Raw genomic sequence first — 14,095 nt, 5'->3', positions numbered from 1 at the left:
AAATCACTGACTTCAACTATAATTGTACAAACATGATGTTACCACTGTATACACAAACAGTTTGGCTTGAGAAATAACAGCAAGATTTCTCAAACTGTCCCTCGAGTTGTATTTGAAAATCTTGCTTTTAGTGACAAATATGTTGTGAATGAGAGACAGATGTGCATTTTTCTTTTTTTACAAATTCATTCATGCGTGGAGTCCCTTTTTAGTCGCTATCTGATCTGGGCTCTGTGGCTGGAACACTGACTGCAATTACAACATGGATACTCCGGCACTAAAAGCCATGCATAATGCTATCTAACTGCATATGTAGCTTATCTATGGATGACTATAGCAATAATGGCTACCAGGGTTTAAAGGGCTCATATTATTCTATTTTCTGCTCTGTTTTGTAATGTTGTTTCCTTATCTAAAACATATGCGCAGTTGGGTTTCGTTTCACTCACATGTTTAACATACAGATCCTGCATATTTACGCTGAGTTCTTCTTTCAAACTGAAAATACTCTGTTCCACCTTGTGATGTCATGTGGTAATACAGCTCCATTGTGTTTCTAAACTCCACACACCTTCACTAGAATCATTTGGATAACTTCAGCCTTGAATTTTCCAATCTCTACTAAATAAAAGTTAAACGCTAGTGGTCCAGTTGTGTTGAGTTATTGAACATTTTCAAACTTAAACGTGTCAATTTCAAAATAAAATGTGTTATATGTATGTTATATGGACCAACCTATGTTCAAATTGATATCATGATGGTTACACGCTCATTTTTTAAGACAAAAACATGTTAAAATAGTGTTTTTATGTCACAATTCATAAGCGATTAAGCTATAAGAGGCTGTAACTTCATAGAAACAAGTTTAGTACAGTTGAAATGTATAAAAATGTTTCAAACTTGTGATTCTAAATATAAAAAATCATTGCCAATGTTGCTAAGTTGCATGCATTGTTTTGTTTGGTGCATTCATTGCTAGTGGGGAGCATTATGTGGTCCCATGCTCGTATGTGCCAGGAGATTATAGGGCATGAAGGTGCGCCCTCTAGTGGTGATGGCCCCCACTGGAGCTGTGTGTGTGCAGGAGAGAGAAGGAGCAGGCTTGTCTGGGGCAGGGAGAGCTATGCACGTCCCTTGTTCCTCAACTTTTGGAAGTGAAATGAAGGAGATAAAAGTTTGACTCTGATGATTTTGAAAAAGAAAATGATATTATATTTGAGATACAATTTAGCCATGAATTGAAAGCTGTACTATTATACGAGGATTAGTAAGTATAAAAGATGGAATGAAAATAAGATATGAAGATGTTTATTTATTTATTATTTACTTATGTATTTATGTCAAACTTGATCCACAGATTTCTACAAATTCTCCCTATACCAGTTAAAACCAGTTGAATACTCTCGATACTCATTTGAGCAGGTGTCAATACTAAAAAAGGCACATTCAGGGGACAGAAATGAATCTTTGTGAGGTGTATCAGAACAAGACACAGACTAGTATACACCCATGGACCACTATGGAACGACGGACGGATTACACAGATAAGGCCACGTGGTAATATACAAGAAAGTTCAATGATTTAATGTTAAAAATTACATTATATTGTCTAAATGTTTAAATGACTGTTGTGGTATTGGAATCAGTATTGGTTAACAAGTCTATTCCTTAGTATCGAGATCGAGTTTGAAATTTTAGCATCGTAACAACACCATCACTTAGCCAGCGCTTTGCTCCTGTCCGATTCCCCAAAGTTATCCTGACATCTTGGAAAGTTCAACCACTTTAGCAGAGACTAGCTACATTCCCCTTCTAAACATAGATTTTCCAGACTGACAACTGAATTCTTACTTCCCTTGCACTTGTCCCTGGTAACAAAAGTGGTCTAAGCTCCTCACCTATTGTAACCCTGATCGTTTTAAGCCCCTTGAAAGCTGAGACAGGGGGGTAATGTGACGAGACCGCCCCCAGGTGAGGTTAGCCGAGCCCGGGCACGCCGCCTGGCTGTCCCCCCCCCCCCCCCTCCCTCTCTCTCTTTTACCTCACTACATCCATCTAATCGTGTGTGGTTTGGAGTATACGTGTGTCTCGTTTTCGGCATCAGCTATTTGTTTACGCTGCAGGGCTGATGAAAGGGAGGAGAGAAAGAATAGAGAGAAAGAGAGATGGCTTGCAGATATTGTTACTCTACTGAATGTATAGGAGGAAGGTCCACCCAAAACATAGTGTCCAAAGTCCTATCATGCTTTGTAAATGATTTTCAGTTGCCTTTATACATTTCAGGCTTTGGGTTGTGAAACTGACTTGGTTCTTTCTTGTTTCTTCTACTTCTGGTTTAGTCCTGGTCTTAAAATCTAAGGGGAAGTGTTGAAAAGTCACTTACAAACCATTTTAAAAGTTCTTAAAGGTGAAAAGTTGAAGAATGAAGCAAAAGCAAATCAAAATTGGCAAAGATTACAATGATGTATGCATAAGAACGGAGTATTCTGTCTTAACACAGTCCCGTACTAGTGGCCACAGCTTTCAGTTGTGGCTACTTCTAACATTTGAAGAACATTTTTGTGAGAAGTTTGTGAGAAATGAAGTATCAAAGACCACAAAAATGCTATTAAAAGCTGAGATAGCAGTTTGATCCCAGTTTTGTCCTGATTTAGACTTGGTTTGGTCTTGTTCTAGTCCTGCTTTAGCACTGGGCTAGTCTAGATTTGGCTAGTTTCTGGTTTAAAAATACTACTACCTACAACGAAGTTCACGTAATACATCTTAACACCAGCTAATATCTTGGATTGAAAATATCTGAAGCCAAATGCAAGCCAATTGGTACTTTGGCCCCAGTTTTAGCCCAGTTTAGTCCTAATGTAGACTAGCGTTGGTCCTATCCTAGTTTTACTTTAGTCCTAGTCTAGTCTAGTCTAGTTTTGGGTCCAGGGTTTGTCCCAGTCTATGTATCAGTGTAAATGCACCCTTAAGTCTTGCCAAATCATTCTCATTGACCCATTGATAACTTTCCACTCTTTTTTAGCAATACCCGATTGTCCTCAGTCTATTTGATTTTATTTGCTTGCCATTTTGAACCTTCTTTTACCTCTTTCCCTGATTTACGGCGGTCTTTCAAAGCTGCGATGCTTTTTGACACCAAGCCGAGATCTGGTTTCATCCCCGTTGGGACTATTAAACTGTCCAAGCCCTGATGTGCGAGAGAGAGAGCGAGCAAAAGGAAGGGACAGAAGGAGGAGGGCAGACCCAACAATGGCCGACGTTAATCAAATTAGCCAAGAATGAATTTCCTGTCTCGAAAAGCACGCGTCATAAAGATGGTTTGGGGTTGTTGAACGGGGGAGGGTTGAGGAGTGGATGGGTTGAGTGAACTCTTGGAAGTATCTTTTACAAATTAGCCCAGCTCTCGGGGTTTACGGCTTTAGCGCGTGTTCAGAGATTGCGCTTTGCTAGTTAATTGGCAGTTCATGAATGCACTTGCGAGATGAAGAGAAGAGCACCTCTGGGCTTAAAAGAGAGGTTTCGTTACATTTTTATTGACGGTAATTACAATATAGCCAGAGGTGGATGAAGGCTAAAATCTGTACTACCATTAATAATTGCCTCATCTATTGATTCATATATTTACGTGCAATTTTTCAAAGCAATGGAAAAAAAAACACCATATGCTAGAATGTTAAAGCTTCACTATGTAACTTTTCTGGCGGAGCGTCTGACCTGTAACGTGGCCTAATTGTGTCCATACTTCGTACACGCCCCCATGGACCACCCACACCAGAAAAGTCACATAGTCCACCTTTAACGACTACTAGTACTACTACAATTCTATTTATTTATACTACATCTAGGCTATTTGGTAAAAGTAGCCTTGTTAAAATGTCATAATTTGAATGCCCTTCATAATAATAAATACCATAAATACAATTTCTTCCTCTCTTATTCTTTATATAAATTTGACACATAATAATCTAGCTAGCTGTACTCCTATTAGCCTGATTATTAACCTACTTTTGCATACACGTCTAATGCAATTCGCACGGTCAGAAGGTTAGCAGTTAGCAGACACAACATAAGCTTGAATCCGGGCCAGTCCGACTGCAGTAACAGTAAGTACGTTTCTGGTTCATGTAGGCCACAGAGGAAACAGAGGGGAGACCTGACCTCCAACGAGGACCTATTTTTATCTGCGGTCCGTACATTTTTAATGCTTTTAGTGGAGGATTTTCATGGGGCTGCGCTTGTCCTTTTGGATACCCTGACAGCAGTTTTATGGCTTGGACTGTGTGAAAATGAACAAATAGTAGCAGATTGGCTTGATTGTTCCGAGGGCTGGGCAGTTTTGGTGGGTATGAGGTAAAAGTTGGCGATATTTTTAGCGTTAGAGCAACTTTTTGGTTAGTTGAAGAAGATATGAATTTAGCATTATGATTTGAGCATTTTTTTCAGTTGCAGAAGAATGTTATTTGCTTGTTTCCTGGTTGGAATTTAGTCCTGATGTAGATTTGGTTTGGTCTTATTCTAGTCCTTGTCTAGTCTGGGGTTTTTTTGTTTTTTTTTTTGCACGTTTAGGCCCAATTTAGTCAAAATTTTGGTGTTGCGCATTTGGAAATGTGAACACACCCTTAGCCTCTAATTAATTTTTGCAAAGGTTTTTTTTATATATATTTCAAGGTTCATTACTTTCCAGTGGAGTAAATATACAAGAATGACAACTTCAAAACACTGGTTAATATCTGTAGTCTTATATACGCTATAAAAAACTGTACTTATATAGAAAGAAAGCTAACACTGTAGCTTACTTTACACTATTCTTAATTCACTGTACATACCTTATTCAGCTCAGTCGTTAATAACATGTACCCTTCAACCATCTTTACAATCAGGCCTACTACGATGTCACTGCATATATGACATAGAAAAAAGTGTAAAATAAAGCGTGACTAGAAGTTCTCCCAGTATCTAAAACACGACGCATTTGTTTAGCTGGGCCCACATGTCGTACGTTATCATTTTCCCATGAAGCTTAGATGCCCCACTTATGCAACGGCCGTGTCTAACCCCCTTGAACCTTTCGTCACTTAAGGCACTTTTCCACCAGTTTGCAATGCAGAATTCACGAGCAACATTATACTATTTTAAACTACTGTAATACGTAGCAGGTACATACAATAGACCACCTTTGTTTTCTGTAATTGAAATAATGTAAACATGGTTCTGGGGCTTACTGTATGTAGCAGTTCAAACCATTCCAAGCCATGTGGAGCAGCGTGCGAGTGTTTCTTTTCTGTTATGGAAAAAAGATTGGGCTAACACCAGCACAATACAGCAAAAATGAATGGCAAAGGGGCTAATGTTTGACGTCATTGTGCGCTAAATAATACATGAATATGGCTAGTCATGAATAGAATAATATGATTTGCTTTTTGGGCCCCGTAGTCGTACCCACAGACAGCTGTTGTGTCATCTGTGGAAGGCTTTGTGACGGGCGTACATCCACTCTCCGATCCGCCGCGCGCATAATGGGAACGGATGAGACTCGGAATGGCCTCCTTATCTGATGGACTGGCAAAGCAAAAGGGTGAGGGAGGGGAGGGGGGTATAGAGGGGGTAGTGGGAGAGGGGTGGAGGGGTCTACAATACATGCTTCAGTGCGCTGCCTTGCAATGTAATTAGCGGGCAAATGGAACACACATGCCCCACATGTTCTTCCTACATGGCTGTTTTCGGCCAGCCAAACAAGAAGCACTTAAAAAAAAAAAGAGAAATCCAAACACAACAATGTTAAGAGTTGTTGTTTAGTGTTTTTGAGGCTGGTGGAGTTTTAAAGTTGGTTTTCAGACTCTTATAACTGATGATGTCACCGTCCCGATTGATTACAGTGTTCTTTCCGTCTGATTAGGCCTGTCACAAATCAATATACAAGATAAACGATCATTTTGAAACCAAACCATAAAGCGAAATCATCCCCAAAAAGTACTCTAAATGTACAATATCAGCGAATAACGTTGAGCTGTTTAAATGAATAGCAGAAGGCAACACGTAACTGATTAGTTTGTGTCGTTTTAGTTCATAATTCAATCTTCTACAGCTCAAATCTGATCATATTGCAGGAAAAATAACCAAAAATGTCCCACTTACTACAAAGAAAAAGTTCCCACGATAAATCCCAAACATTATAGTTCCATTTACAATATATTGAACGATAAGTCAGTATAATAATTACTGCGAGGGGCCTAAATCTGATCTTTTACTGACTGGAAACTAGAATATTACAACAGAAATCTGCAGACTGGCCCCATAAGTATTATTATTATTGGCCTATAGAATGACGGAAAGTTACATTTGGCAGATACGTTTTTGTGACTAACTATGAAGTTTTGGACTTTTATGAGTAAAGAGAGAGGAGAGAAAAACATGTAACAGGATGAACTGTAAGACCTGCCTACTTAGTTCCTTCTGTTTCTCTGATGTTAAAACATAACAGAGAAACAACTGTCTGGGATTGAGTCACAGGACGTTGGCTCCACATGGTTCTCATCCAACAACATCTCCTGCCTCATCTAACAAAATGTCTCTGTTAATTAGGCTACTAGTTGATTTGCATAACATATTAAGTCAGGCACCGGATTGTATATTGTTTGGAAAAGGGACTCATCTTCTCCAGATCTTGTTCCATGATGAGGAGGACCTGGTTGAAGTTGTAGCCTAGGAAACCCACCGAGACAGGCCAAACACGAAAACCTGAATGACTCTTTACTACAGGAACATTCTCGCTGTCCACTTACCACCCTGCTTCCAAAATACTTCATACTACATCGCCAAATACTTTTCTACTCTTAACAAACCATTAGCATGACAACCTGAGTACCATTTTGTCTACCCTCCCTATACCTTTAAGCTGTGTTTGGACAAGTGCACAGGGCCGAATCCTGAAAGCGGAGGCAGCTACACACTTCATCGCTCTGATAAGGAGACTAAGTGAGGCCTAGCATTCTCAATACAGGACGTGTTTACCTTTCACGCTCCGATGTCGACTTTCAGAGTGGACTTTTTTGACGGGGCTAATGAAGTTTTGAAGCGAAAAGCATGGTCCGCGTCCAGGCAAATATTTGAAGTCAATTTGTCGGGAGAATCGGCGGAATGAAAGTGAAAAAGTTGAGTAAATAGATATGTGCTCGTGCCTCGCGCATCCACTTTGGGGTTTTTGTTTGCAATCTGATAAGGGCTGTCAGGCGCGTCTGGCGGAGGCTGCAGTGCAATCTGAAAGAAAGCTGGGGATTTGAATTTAAACAAGGGACAGGCTGTGTTCACGTCGTCGGACAGAGAGGCAATTTATCTCATTTGCAAAGTATTCCTCTTGTTTTTCTACTGACGTTTCAGGCTTGGATGTCTTCCGCACTGCACTGCAAAAGTTGAAGTGAATTCATGAATATCAGTGATCCAGATTCAAGATTTTATTGTCAAACACTCCATAGTTTTGATGTAAAGTGCAATATAAAAGGTGCATGTGGAGTAGCTTCGATTATTTGTTTTATTTACTATTGATTTGTTTACAGATTTTGCTGAATTTCTGCATTTTTTAAATTATCTACCAATTAAGTTAAGCTTTTCTTGTACTATTTTAACTGCAATTTTCTTAAACCATTGATAAAAACAGTTTTCTTAACACAAGGAACTATTTAAGCGGTCCTTGTATCTCAAAATCTCAGTAGATCCTAGAAAATCTGGTCAAATCAGTAAATGTATAAAAAATTGTCAACAAATCTCTACACTACGAATCATAAGTATCCCAAATTTAAATGAAAATATTTCAGTTTTTGACAATGCAGACAAAAATGTGCTTAAAATCCCCCAAAATTGTAACTCCACTGGCTGAAAAATTGGCTTGAAATTGAAAAAACTAAATGAAACATGAAAATAAAACCAGAAACTCTGAAACATGTCGCACAACCTGATCCCAAAACATCTATTGAAATCAGACAAAACTGCTCGAAACTAAATTCCGAATTCATTTATAAACCCATTTTCCTAAAACCCAAAAGTATGTTTCTCTGCCGGCAGTTCTCACCACTCCTCGCTCTCCCGCTGCCTGTAACTTGGTCCTAGAGAGATATGGCGCATTCCTGACAACATTATGAATCATTGATGGATGAGGATTTGCTGACCACACTGAAAAAACAGCTCCTCTCTCTACATGGCTCAGTGGAAGTGCTCCAAGCCCCAAGCCCCGTCACTCAAGTCCAGAATGTTTGTTTTGGAGAAGCCCCAGAAAGTAGAGACGCTCTCCTCTTTCCTGGGCCCACCTGCTTTCTTTGCTTTTCTATCTGTTCTGAGACCTCACAGAGATAACCCAAAAACTACAAGAGTTGAAGTTAAATTGATTTGGGTAGCTTGAGAACTAAGATTTTTCATCCTATGTTAACAAACGGGTTAAAATCTCTATTGTGTAACATTTCAGCCAAAAAAAAAAAAAAAAATTCTACAGAAAACATGTTTCTTTTTTTCATTTTGGATTTTTTAATTGTACTGAAAAACATGCTTCCTTATTGTGAGCAGGGTTATATCTTCACAAACTCTTATTTGGCCTGGTGGAGGGCCTTCTCCTGCTTGTCTCTACAGAAATGTTGTTCCTTCGGCTTTAATATTCCACAGTATAGCATTAAACTTATCTATCTCCATGGAGAGTGTTGGTAAAGTATGGTTTTGACTTTGTATTTCCATGGAATTATGTAAGTGATGTGCCGCCTCGAGAAAGTTACACAGCGTTGTTTAAAAAAGAAACATTTGCTACGTTATGGGACAGTGGATTTTTTATTTGTTTATTGCCAGTTTAAAAAAAAAAAAAAAAGTAAAAAAAATGTGGATGTGGATGAAATGAATAATTATTGTTAATGTAAAAAAAAAAAAACCTCCAAAAATCTATTATTGAATCTTTTTGATAGCTACAAATTTGGTGTCGTAGATATGACACTTTTGAAATAATTTTGGATGGACAATATAAGAAAATATAGTATAGTATAGTTATAAGTAGTTGGGGAAAGTGGGTGGGGGTCCACTTAGTTTGGAGATGAATAGCATGCCGAGCTATCCCAGGAATGCCTCCTTATGTGGGAGGCTGCACACTGGTCCGACGCCTGACTGCGCCTCTAAACTTCAGGAAAAGCCCTCCTGCCTCCACTGGCCTGAAACCCAAGTCCTGGAAAAGCACCTCTTTCCTTCACTTAATTGTTACCCGGCCCTATCTCGTTCCCGTGCCCCGCTGTGCCGCCTCCCCTGAAGCCGCTCGGCATGCTGGGAAGGGCAAACATTCAACCAGAGTCCACTCTTACAATGGACATCCTTAGCCCTTCAAGGCATTCCTGACAGGGCCCCAGTATAGGTGAACAGATGCTAGCAGGGAGGGCAGCTTTAGCTTTAGCGGCGTGGTCTTTGTTATGGGGAATGCCACTGTATGCATGGTCAAAGCAGCACCACCTGTTCCCAGGAAGTGAGAGTGCTCCAAAGAAGGGGCTTAGGCAGACTGGAGAATGAGCCCCCTGGACACTTCCCTTAATACCACTTAGTACCGTTTTAGCTCCTCCTGGACATTCAGCCGACAACTGTCTGCTTTGTTCAATGGGAAATCAATGTCACCTTTGTTAGTCCAAGGTCTGTTACTGGTTTGACTGTTTGAGCCCCTAAGCAAACAATGAGTTAATATGTTGAATCGGTGCTTGTTTCAATATAGAAAACGGAAAAATTCAGAAATAATATTGAGAAAAATATTATATTATAAATTCAGAAATAATATTGAGTCAATTTTACCGGATTTAATGAGGTAAAATGACTAGATTGGACATGTTTAAATAGGCCTATGATTACAACAAGTTTCAATAAATGTGTTGTTTTAAGCAAAAGAAAACAACAGTGCGTAACTTTCTGGTAGTGGCACATTACCTGGATGATGTTATGGAAGTAGAAAGTTAAAACTATACTACGGAAAATTGTCCATGAAGATATATGTTTTATGCCAACATTACAGGGACACGTGTTTTTCTATGATGTTCATTCAAAAAAAAAAAGACAAAAAAACCCAAAACATCCCAAAAAAACAACAACCAACAAGTCTATATTTTGGCTAAAAAGTTACATGGCGGGTCTTTAATCATTAGTAGGCTACGTTTATACACAACATACTAATTCTACTTGAAAAAGGGAAAATGGTACAGTCCTATAATAGAAATATAAGTAAACCTACAATAATTTAGATCTTAAGTTTCAAATCTCGTCAGAACTAATCATATCAAGATGTGCATTTCAAGTCATTTCAACTCAAGTATTCTATTTTGAGTTACAGACTTGGATGGGGTGTTTTATTTATGATCTGGGGCCTGCTCCTGCCTCTTTGCTCCTTATTTTTTCTTTTTCTGTTGCTGTGAAGTGGAGCTCCCTGGCTCCCCGCTGCGTGCTGGAGTGGCTAGCCTCCCGGTTGTGGTCAGGTTGAGCATGAATCAAATGCGGTGACAGAGCAGCGGGGAGGACGGCAGATGCCACGGCCAGAAAGCTTTTCAATCAGCCTGCCCTTCCAAAGCTGCCGGCCAAGGTGAAACCTCTCTCCTTGACTGAGAAAAAGAAATAAAAAATTTAATAAAAAATGGAACCAACCCCTGCGGTCACCCAGCTAGACGCTCTTGTGCATAGACCTACTTAAAGACACTTCCTCATTAGCCGGTAGGTCACCTTGAAGATTTTGGAGAGGTCAAGAAGAGATGGAAGGAAATTTAGGTCAAAGATTTTGTCTGTCCTGTCCTACGCTTAATTACCAAGGTTAGCGTGTTAATCTAGCTTGCATTAGCTTGGAGTGGCTAACGTGCCTGCTACGTTGTCTCGATGCTCCTTTCATTTTTTGGAGAGGGCAAGAAAACAAAATTAAGTTTAGGTCTCCTGCCCTGCCCTGTGCTTATGTACAAAGGTTAGTGCTAATCTAGCGCAAATCTAGTTTATGGCAGCTTCAAGTGGCTAACCTGCCTGATAATCAAATTTAGGTCTAATTTACGCTCAAAGGTTAGCATTTAGCAACAATCTAGCTTGTATTAGCTTGAAGTGGCTACCGTGCCTGATTAGCTACTATGTTTTTTCAGTCTTCATTATTTCATAAAGGTCAAGAATAGCTTACTGTATGAAATTTAGGTTTGTCTCCTATTCACAAAAAAGTTAGCACTTAGCGTTGATCTAGCATGCATTAGCTTGAAGTGGCTAACAAGCCTGATTAGCTGCTACGTTGCATCTATGTCTCTTTCCTTGTTTTTCGGAGAGGTCAAGAAGAAAATGAAATTTAAGTCTAACATTTTGTCTCCTGTCCCGCCCCATTCACATAAAGGTTAGCGTTAATCTAGCTTGCATTTCCTTGGAGTGGCTAACTTGCTTGATTAGCTGCTACACTTTTTCTATGTAATCAAAAGAGATAATACATTGTAAACTGATTTTGTGAGTGCTTGGCGTGGAAGTTTTCCGTGCTGGCAAAATAAGCTAAGGTGTAATTACGTTCAAGTGCAAACAAGAGATCCTAGAAGTAGATTGCGTTTTGAGATGCTGCCGTACATCGCTTCTATGTAATTTCAGATGTAATTTCATTGCCATTGTGATGAACAGCAGGAGTGTATGGCAAGTGAAAATAGCAGGTGCATAATTTCAGCCTCTTTTGTTAGATGTGCTAGCATAAAGACACACCAAGTTAAATAAACTTTTGGAGTTTCTGATGTCATGATTCCTTAACCCCCGAAGAATACGCTGAGAAGTTTAGTGTCTTATTTAAGTAACGGCACTATAAACTCTTTGATTTTCACTTTATGTAAATTATTCAACAAAGAAAAGCATGTTTTAAAGTGGACTGAAGAAGCGTCTTGGATGAACAGTGAAACATTTTCACTCCTACAACTTTATTTCCAGTTGACAGATTTGAATTTTTCGTTTACTTGGGCTGAAAGATTTAGGCACCATTTTCTTCCGCTTATACGGGGCCGGCTTGCGGGGGCAGTAGTCTAATATCTAATCAGATTTTTCTAGCAAACAATGCGATTACGGTTAGATTTGAGATTTATGTTTTAATAGTATCCTGTCCCAAGTTCACAATTTAAACCCATCCTGGCGAATTGACAACAAGACTGAAATATGACTCACGTGTAGGTGTAGGATTTGGTTGTGTTGCGTAGCCATTTTTGCATAAATGAAAAAAAAAAAATCCGCTAGGCGTGTGGTGTGCAGCTATCCATCTTTACGCCGACGTCAGATCCCATTGGGCACCACAGTTTTCTAACGCAGAAGTCAGCAAACTTGTTTCTGTTATTAAGTTATTTTAGATCAGTTTTGTGGTTTAAAATGTCCAAATTATAACATAATGATCATATCTTCTTCCAGCAAAAAATCTTTGCACTTACATAACCAAATCTTACGTTGCTTGAATGAAAAAAAAAAAAACTTATCCCATTGGTAGTTTATTTTACTTGTGAAGTTGAATCTACTCAAAGTAAAATGTTCTTAAAGTCATTTTAAACTTACCTAGATATGACTGTTCGCAGTGATGACCCTACCGAGCTTTTATTTTTGCATTTGGCGGCACCTCTTTGAACTTTGAGTGTGCACTTTAAGAAGAGAGCAAAAACAAATGTCGCTAACAGGCCATAAGTATCGCACCCAACAATCCCTGTCACTCCGGACCTCCTGGGGTCAAGGCACTTCCCTCCTTTAAAAGCCTCTAATGCCATCGGCCCGATTAAAAGGGTTTCTGGTATGCTCCGGTTGTGTTTATCCCCCTCCATGACAACGGCTGATAAACGCTGCCCACTTGTCCATGTTTGCCCGTGACTTCTGCAGAGGAGCGTGAGAGAAAGCTTCTAAGCCTCTCCAGCTGTGCGAGCGTTATTGGGTTTTACCATGCGTGTAAGTTAAGTGGGAGACTGACAGTGGTTAGCCTGGTGCTGCTATATTGTCTGCAAAACATTGTATAATCTAGGATGTCATGCCTAACACCGAAAAGGTCCCAGGTTTGATTGAAGTTTTCTGTTTAGCGTTTGCTTGTTCTGTGTCTGGGTGGGTTGGGTATAACATTGTTCGGTCATCAAAAACATGTCTAAAGAGGTTTTATATGTCATCCATGCATTTTTGAGTATTTTAGCGATCTCTCCCAAGCCGTATTCGACTCCTCATTACGGTTAGCTATAAGATTCTGTCCATTGTGCATTCCTTTTTGCAGTGTAACTGGGGTGGCAAAAACGTATGATAGAATCTTCCGTTTGTTTTGAATCTCACTGTGAGACTTTGCCAAGGATGGAGTGTCGCTAAGCCCTTTTCTGGCACATAAACGCTATTTTCTTCGCTCCCCGCCTCCGAGCTCCTTCCCTATATGGTCGCTTCTCCGTCTCAAGGAATGGATCGCTCACAGCTTTAGAGATGTCAAGTCGGATGCGCTTTTATCCGAAACAGATTGTCAGAACAGAAATGCCGTATGGGAAGGCTCACGATTAGCAAGACAACATTTGCTAATCTGCGCGCGGCGTATCTGGACCAACATCTATTGACTGTGAGAACATGCAGACTCCCTTTGCCTTCCAACGGTAATAAAACAGCCTTAAACAGCAATAATTCAATTACGCAATACACTTTCCAAAAGGACAGTTGGCAACCAGAACTGTCTCCCTCTGTCTCATAAAATATAATTAGCAACAGGTTTTTATTGTTTGGAAGCCCTCTGCTTCTTGCTATCTTGCGCAGATGAGTAATCAGGTTTTTGTGCAGTAGACTTTTCCAGATATTTGTTTTGTCTTGTGTCTCCACATTTTTTCTAACATAAATATAAAATTATTCTATGGTAGTGTTGTCACGATACTAAGATTTCAAACTTGATTTTCCACACTAAGCAATAGACTCGATATTCAATTTGATTCTGATACCATAATAATAATAAAAAAAGGCAGTAGAATGAAATTTTCATCACGGAATAATAGTATTTTCTTTTACATTACTATGTGACCTTATATCTGTGTAATCCTTCTAGTCTTTAAAGTGATTCAGGAAAGGTTCTGTCCTGTGAATGTGACTTTTTTAGTATCGATACCTGCAC

The 14,095-nt window shown here is 39.5% G+C and overlaps 1 protein-coding gene across 2 annotated transcripts in view; it reads left to right on the top strand.

Annotated features, from left to right (window-relative positions):
- The window catches only part of nrp1a (neuropilin 1a), a 125,417-nt gene that overhangs the window by 5,502 nt on the left and 105,820 nt on the right, over positions 1 to 14,095 (top strand). The gene's annotated exons all lie outside the window — the stretch shown is intronic.

This window comes from Periophthalmus magnuspinnatus, chromosome 20 (genome assembly GCF_009829125.3).
Source record: "Periophthalmus magnuspinnatus isolate fPerMag1 chromosome 20, fPerMag1.2.pri, whole genome shotgun sequence".
Classification (NCBI taxonomy): domain Eukaryota; kingdom Metazoa; phylum Chordata; class Actinopteri; order Gobiiformes; family Gobiidae; genus Periophthalmus; species Periophthalmus magnuspinnatus.
This window is presented reverse-complemented; position numbering and strand designations above follow the sequence as displayed.